Genomic DNA, 8,213 nt, shown 5'->3' on the forward strand with positions numbered 1-8,213 from the left:
CCCTTCTCTCTCTCTCTCTCAATCTCTCTCTCTCTCTCTGTTGCTTTCTACTCCTTTGCCTCTCTAAAATGAATACATAGGCCCTGGCCAGTTGGCTCAGCGGTAGAGCGTTGGCCTGGCGTGTGGGAGACCAGGGTTCGATTCCCGGCCAGGGCACATAGGAGAAGCGCCCATTTGCTTCTCCACCCCCCCCTCCTTCCTCTCTGTCTCTCTCTTCCCCTCCCGCAGCCAAGGCTCCATTGGAGCAAAGATGGCCCGGGCGCTGGGGATGGCTCCTTGGCCTCTGCCCAAGGCGCTAGAGTGGCTCTGGTCGCGGCAGAGCGACGCCCCGGAGGGGCAGAGCATCGCCCCCTGGTGGGCAGAGCGTCGCCCCTGGTGGGCGTGCCGGGTGGATCCCGGTCGTGCACATGCGGGAGTCTGTCTGACTGTCTCTCCCCGTTTCCAGCTTCAGAAAAATACAAAATAAATAAATAAATAAATAAAATGAATACATAAAATTAAAAAAAGAAATGAAGAAGAACTACACGTCTTCATGTACCCTGTAGCTGCTGGTCAATGTTTGACCACGAGGAAAATGCAGATTCCATGTCTTGAACTCCATGATGCCTCCATCACATCAGGCTACCCAGTACCAAGATGCTGTACTGGAAGAGGTGGTGCAGGAGTTGCCATGGATGTCTCATGGTCTTTGCCCTTGAAAACCCAAGAGAAACCCACTGCACAATCAGTGACCTGGGAGGAGCAATGCCAATAATACACAGAGTCTGAGTTCCCTCAACCTTGATTCTTTTCTACTGTCATTTTGTGCACTAGCAAACACGAAACAATGGCATCTGCAACTCTCTGGTTATTGGAGATTCTTTTTTCTTTGCTAGGGTGAGGCAATCCCTTTAAGGATGAACTGAGTCAACAATCTGGAGATACAAGAGATCCTGGGGGCTCTCCTTAAAACAAACCAAGATTTTTAAGAAGGCATATCAGTGCTGGCCTGATCAGAGAGAGGTTTGGAGACTCCTGGTGGGATAAAGGTAGATTCCTAGATATAGTAGAGCCAGGCTGATGACATTGTTTTGCATGGATCTGATTCTCTCAGGGATGGGGGCAAGAAGAAGGGGAATGAGTTTAATTATTGAATGTCTACTATGAGCAAGGTGCTTTTATTTACACTGGACATTAGGTCATGCTTACAACAGGTAATGTTGACATTTTACAGATGATGCTAGGAAAAAATCTAAACAGGGATTCTATCTCTTTTTTTTTCCATTCTACTTCAATGCTTGTGTAGACAGCAGGCTAGCTCTAACTCAGATTTTCATGATGTAAATGGCTTTTTCTCAATTGAATGTTTGTGATAAAATATTTAGACTGCTAAACCTAATACAGTGCCTAGCACATAGTAGGAGCACAGTATAACAGGACGGATTAACAACTAATAATGCCGGTTTTTCAAAGTGGGTCTATATCACCTGATCCAATAGTTCTCAACTAGGGTTGATTTTGCACCACAGGGAACTTTTAGAAATGTCTGCAGATACTTTTAGTTGCTACAAAAGAAGGGAGGGTTACTGCTGGCATCTAGTGGGTAGAGGCCAGGATGCCACTAAACATTCAGCAATGAGCAGGACAGAGCCACACAAGCAAGGAGCTGACCCATAATCTCAATAGTGCTGAGGTTGAGCAATGCTGATAAACCGACATGTCTTACGGATGAGGAAGGCAACTATGACCCTGAGAGATAAAGAGACTTATATTCCCAGACCCATACAACTGATTGATGGATGGCACAGCAGTGATGAGAAACATCCCCTGAAACCTTCTGCAATGTTCTTGCCAGACCTCAGGCTCCTGGCCAGCCAGGGGGCTGCCTGCTACAAGAAAGCTAGGTCCACCCTGGCCAGTTGGCTCAGCGGTAGAGCGTCGGCCTAGCGTGTGGAGGACCCGGGTTCGATTCCGGCCAGGGCACATAGGAGAAGCGCCCATTTGCTTCTCCACCCCTCCGCCACGCTTTCCTCTCTGTCTCTCTCTTCCCCTCCCGCAGCCAAGGCTTCATTGGAGCAAAGATGGCCCGGGCGCTGGGAATGGCTCTGTGGCCTCTGCCTCAGGCGCTAGAGTGGCTCTGGTCGCAACATGGCGACGCCCAGGATGGGCAGAGCATCACCCCCTGGTGGGCAGAGCGTCGCCCCTGGTGGGCGTGCCGGGTGGATCCCGGTCGGGCGCATGCGGGAGTCTGTCTGACTGTCTCTCCCTGTTTCCAGCTTCAGAAAAATGAAAAAAAAAAAAAAAAAACCAAACAAGAAAGCTAGGTCCAGTGGAAGAGACAGTGTTGGCACAACAGCCCAGACAAACGGAACATAACTAGGTGGATTCAAGTGAACCAAGCCTGTTGTTTCTCAGTTTGGTCATCTTCTCAATAAGCAGCCCAGGGTGGTCCCAGAAAATAAGGAGACCAACCTTTGGAGCTGAGAGGGCTCACCTAGAGACCTTGGCTGCCCCCAGGTTCCCTGAACTCCTACTCTTTCCTTTTCTTTGGGTTGCAAATCAATGACCACAATCATTGAGTCAAGGAAAGAACTTTCTTTTACTAATTAAATAGGCAAAGTAAAAATATGAATGCTCATGCGGTCATATTCAGTCAAGGTAAGAAATGGCTAGCAGCTGATTCCAAAATATATGCAGTATTTGCACGATCCTTGTCATCAATGACAAATTTAGGCAGCCTAGGTGCCGAGAGAAGTGTTGGGTCCCAGGGAATAGACGGGTAGAGGGAGAAGAGGACCCTTGACCTCAAGAAGCACTCAGTTCAGACGTGAGAGTCTCCTTTGTGATGAACATCCCAGAGCAAAGCCAACATTGCAACATGGGTAGGAACCACCTCCCCTTGCAGCTGGACAGCTAGGTGTGGCACAACTCTCTTATTTTAAACAACTTTGAACACAGAAATACTTTACCGCAGCCCAAGAATCTGGACTTTCTCACGTGTCTCATTGGGATGTGGCCTGCCTGATGGCCATGTTTCTTTCCTATCCATTAAGCTTCCTAGGGGACCTCCAATGCCCTGGGCCATATCTAAAATGACAGGATAACCAACTGCAATATGGGACTTCATTGAATTATAGCAGATTATTTGACCCCAAAATCCCTTAACTTGAGCAGGTGGATGGAGGCCCCTGAAGGGCTAGCCTAGGCCAGCGGCCTCTGGGCTGCATCTAAGTAGAAGCCAGAGATCTGGGTTAACATAACTCTGAAGATTGACTTTTATCTTGAAATTTCAATGGAAAATTAAACATCCTGATAACACTGAGTACTAATGGCTTTTATTTCCACTGCAACTGCTTTCTGAGACGGATAATTCCCCTTTAGATTTTCATGAGTTTGGCCCAGAAATCAGATACTCAAGGCATTAAACATACAGGAGCTGGGGACGCCAAGAAAACAGTAGTGTCTATTTAAGGATTTGGCTGCCACAGCCGGCTTAGTGTCCTGGGTAAGTAAGTGGAATTTGAATATATCAGCTCTGCCACTCAGCTGCAGACCGGGAAACCAGACACTCAGAAAGACACCCTGGGGGCTCCCGCTTGGGTTTGGACATGGGTGTTAACCTTGGTGACAAGCAGCTTGTTGGGCAACGCTTCCCATGCTTTGAGCTATCACAGTGCAGTCGACTAAGGGATGCTAACTTTTTAATTCTGCCCAACCATAATACTAAAATTAAAGCTCCACTGGCAATCAAAAAACAAAACAAAACAAAAACGCCATCATTTGATAAAAGAAAGAAGGCTTTAACATTTCGAGAAGTGGGAAAGATTGACTCTCAGAACAAAGGGAAGTTCTTCAAAATCGAATACAGACAGGTAGATTCAAGACTTTGCTACTTTGTTCTAGTTCTTACATTACCCCAGACCGGAGAACATATCATAGACTGGCACCCATGTGCAGTCTGGAAGGTGGACACTGTGAGTAGCCACTGCAGCCTCCTGGAAAACAATTAGGTTTGAGGCCCAGAAAGTATCCCAGGGCAAGGACAGGGATGGGGGAGGGGACAGCAGTGGGGGGACAGGAGTTGCCCCGAGAAGAAGCTTCTTTGCCCTGTGGTGGCACTTTCCACACTGTAAAGCTACACCGAGTAGCTTGTTCAATTATCCATCTCTTCCACTGGGCTTTGAGTTCCTTGAGAGAAGTGCCCTGTTGCCCTGAGTCATGGAGCTAATTAGATGCGGGGTGGGGATGGCGGCATAGACATTTGAAGGGGCAATGGCAAAGCACCAGGGACACACAGTCTTGTTTCCTGAACCCATGCAATCTGAGGAGTAGAAGGCACATTTGGTTTTATCTAATCATGCCTACCATTTCTGGCTGGTGTAGGGAACGGGGCTCCACCTCCATCCTACCTGGCAGACCCACCCTGACCATTATACCACAGGATAACTAAAATGTGTCCCAAGGAGAGCGTGATGGGGTCAGGACTGCTGCTGTACCGGGGACGTGCCAGGGGACAGCTGAGCAAAGGCTCCGCTCCTCTCCTGTGGTTCCCGGGGCTGTCCCAGCAGGAGCAGGGCTGGGCTGGGGAGCAGCCAGACTCCTGCCCGCCTGCTGATTGACCCCCTTTGGTCTTCCCATTGCCAACTCTGACAAGAGCTCTCAGTCCAAGGTTTTCAGTTTTCCCAGGCCCTTGTTCCGCAGAGTCACTTTTTGGAACTGACTCAAAGAAAACACCATCCACTCTGTTAGCAGCAGTGCCGGGGGTAAGTTCCACAGCACAGCCCCTCCCTGCAGAGAAAGTCCAGACCACAGGGAAGTGGATGTCGCTTTCTTTCAAGACTCATTTTGGAATTTTTCTTTTTTTTTTAAGCCAACCTGATTTCTGGCCGAATGCTGAAGCCCAATCCATAGAGCCAGTCTCAGCTAAACTTCTCACCAGCCCCAGCAGGCACTGGGCGGAGGTCAAACGCAAAGCTCACTGAGCAAGTGCACTGAGGCAGGGAGAATGAGCGGGGACACGGTTCTCCCCCCATGCTGCTCTGAGCCCAGGAGCGATGATGGGCTGTTTTCATTAGCAGTGGCTTAGCGTGCAACGGGAAGCCCTGTAAGGTATCTGAAGTGCTACTCAACCAGCTCCACATTGGTGGAGTGAGCAAGGCTGCGGGTTCTGGGAACTGAATGGTGAGGGTGGGCTTCCCATTGTAAATATCTTTTCATTTTTCCTCTTATGAGCTGTTAGGGGAATTTGCCCAGGGTCCTAACTTGTTATTCAAATTCTCTTTGGAAATGCTCTTGGTCTAATGTATTATTTACTGCATGGAATCTCCGTTCCTTTCTCAACTTCCAGTCCTCCAGGGTTCTGCCACCAAACAGAGGTTTTCAGTCCTGAGCTCATGTGAAGACAGTTAGGTGCCTTGAAGCATCAATCTTACTGTCTCCCCCGCCCCCATGATCGCTCCCTTCGGAGTCACTGGCTAAGATACTAAGCCAGTGACTAAGACAGTAGTCCCTGGGAGGTTCTACTAAGCACTCTGGCCAGTAAGCCACAGGTGAGAATTGGCTCAAGAACAGCTAAAGGCAAGAGTGAGCCCAGGCAGGAACAAGGACAGGAAGAGACAAAGATGGAGGTCAAGGGGACAGGGTCACCCACAGAGGACGGAGGGAGGGGACTGGAGATGCTGGCACCACTAGGCTTTCAGAGCCTTGCGGCTGATCACTGTCTGTCCCTGTTCTCCTTGGGCCTAGCCTGCTCATCACCTCAGCACTTCCCAGGCTTTGGGCTTAGTCTGGGAAAATGCTAACTAGCACATCTTGGCCAGAACTCACAAAAGACACTGAGTGCAACGCAAAAGGAACATGGTGCTCCTGCGGGAGGCCCGGTGGGTGGGGAAGGGGGCAGCCTTGGGCACATTCATGGGCAGCCAAGGAAGACAATGGCCTCATTCCCAGATCAGCTCCCTGCTCCCCGCCCAGCCTGCCTGCTCTTGGAATTTCACAAAAAGAGAATACTGCCCCCAACAGGGCTAGTCATCCAAGCTAGACATGGGGATCAGGACACGGAGAAATCTCTTTTCTGTCCTCAGTCCCTGGCTCAGGGACCTTCATTTGGGAAGAGTGGCCCCCGGGGAATGAGGATGCTGGGCTGAAGGGCAGGAAGGAGGTACTGGACACTCCTGGGTTCTGCAAGACAGGCTCGGCCAATTCTGCCCTTGGCCTCTTGCCATCAATGGAGACAACTGGGAAGAAGAGCACTGGACAGCGAGTCAGGAGGCCCTTGTTTAATCTGGCTCTGTCTTGTTGTGAGTCAAGAACATCATAAAAAAGAGAGAAAGAGAGAGAGAATCATAAACACCAGAAATGAGCGACTCAGTTCTAGGATTTAGTCAAACACTAGAGCAGGGGTCTCAAACTCAACTCAGCATGTGGGCCACAGAGCAAGATCACAGCCGTTCGGCGGGCCGCACTAGGTCTACAAAAGGCAACTGTTACGCAACACTTTTCTCACTGCAGTTGAAAACAAAAAAAAATCAGTACAACAAGCACAATTGTACATGCAGTTTACTCAGTGTCACAAAACGACCAGAAACTGTAATTCGCATCACAACTGCTATTAACTAAGCTAATATCTAGCTAGGATGCTAGAGAAATGAAAAATACAAGTAGGCCCCTAGGCTTACTTAATTTTATCCAAAATATTTTGAACTTCGTGGATTAGTCTGCGGGCCGCACAAAATTGTTCGGCAGGCTGCATGCGGCCTGTGGGCTGCGAGTTTGAGACCCCTGCACTAGAGGATGAAAACAATATGATTGGAAACGTTGGGAATTAAGACACCCACTAAGACTAGAGAAAGGAAATACAGTTGGACATGGTTATTTCTTAACCTAAAATGCACAGGGAAAGGTCAGTTTAAAGAATACCGATTTGCCGTAAAAGCATTTTTTTTCCATTTAACATCAAAATGAAACTGTCGTCCTTGTTTTTGCATCAAGTCCTTCCTTCCTTGGCCACCTCCAGCCAAACTTAACAAGCAGAGAGGGCGAGGGTCATCCCTTCATCGCACCTGCACTCCGGGAGGTCTGAGCCTGCTGGTACCCCTGAGTCCCAGCTCTCCTCTGCAGTGAGGGAGTCCTTGGACATACGCTCTGCCTGCTCAGGCCCAACCCGGACACCACCTCTGAGTTGGGAACATGACAGGAGTGCCAACAAACAAGGCTCACCAAACACAGATGCCGAAGTGGGAACAGCTCCTCACAAAGGAGGTGCCGGACTCACTTCTTTCTCTGCATCCAACAACACAAGGCTTGGTGCCACCAAGCAGAGCCTTTGAAGGCCATGTCCCACTTGCAAATCAGGCTTGAGGACATTTCAAACTAAAGCTGCTGGATTTCTCATAAAGTGTCCAAAACCCTCTGCAGATTTGGGGGATCCGAGCCAGAGGGAAAGACGCCAGGGCAGCCAAGAGACTAGCTAGACGTCAGGAAGGGTTTCACCGGGAGAAGCACGCAGACATGACCACACCACAAGCCAAGCTTATGCCTCTTCGCAGCTGCAAATGACTCATGCCTTGGCTTGGTCTTTCTGAAGGATTCCAAGATTCTAAGTTCTCCTTCCATCCACTTCTTCCCTCCACGTTCTTTCCCTCTCCTGCTTTTCACTTTGCTACTCCAATCTCCCCTACCCTCTACCCGTTTCTAATGTCAGGACATCCTAAGAAATTGATTAGCCTCCAAACAAACAAGCCAAGTTTTTTTTTTTTAATACCTGTATCTTTGACTCCGTGGTGTCTGAGGAACTATTTCCAACTGGTTGCGTAGCAAAGCTGCTCCAAACTCTGGCGAAGGCAGCCCCAGCCGCGTGGGAGGAAAGCCCAAGCCCGCCGGCTGCCCGTTGGTGTGGCCACAGGCTCAAGGACTCCGGGTACTTGGCAGCAACCACCCAAGAATCCCCTAGGCGGCAGTGAACTCTCCCAGGTCAGTTTTGAAACATCCCGGCAGGAGGATGCCTCTTTAATCAAATAATAACCAGCCAGAGATAAGGCCTGCTAGGCCGAGCTCAGCCAGCCAATCACATGCTTCCTTCCGACTGCAGGGACAAACAGACGCAGGCTTCTGGAGTGAGTTTCAGGGCTTGTTAGAATTTAATGATGCAGCTGCTGCAGGTGGTGTCTTCCTGGCGGCGCATGGTGGGGACTTTCTTATCAGAGGAGTGAGGCTCAGAGCTCAAGAATCTCGTT

At 49.5% G+C, this 8,213-nt stretch overlaps 1 protein-coding gene across 1 annotated transcript in view; it reads right to left on the bottom strand.

Annotated features, from left to right (window-relative positions):
- GPAM (glycerol-3-phosphate acyltransferase, mitochondrial) overlaps positions 1–7,968 on the bottom strand; it is a 60,463-nt gene extending 52,495 nt beyond the window's left edge. Inside the window, exon 1 of the mRNA XM_066240553.1 lies at positions 7,742–7,968. The gene's annotated coding sequence lies outside the window, so the exon portion shown is untranslated. The remainder of the gene's footprint in view (positions 1–7,741) is intronic.
- Positions 7,969–8,213: the final 245 nt, after the last annotated feature.

The sequence above is a fragment of the Saccopteryx bilineata genome, chromosome 7 (genome assembly GCF_036850765.1).
Source record: "Saccopteryx bilineata isolate mSacBil1 chromosome 7, mSacBil1_pri_phased_curated, whole genome shotgun sequence".
Lineage (NCBI taxonomy): Eukaryota > Metazoa > Chordata > Mammalia > Chiroptera > Emballonuridae > Saccopteryx > Saccopteryx bilineata.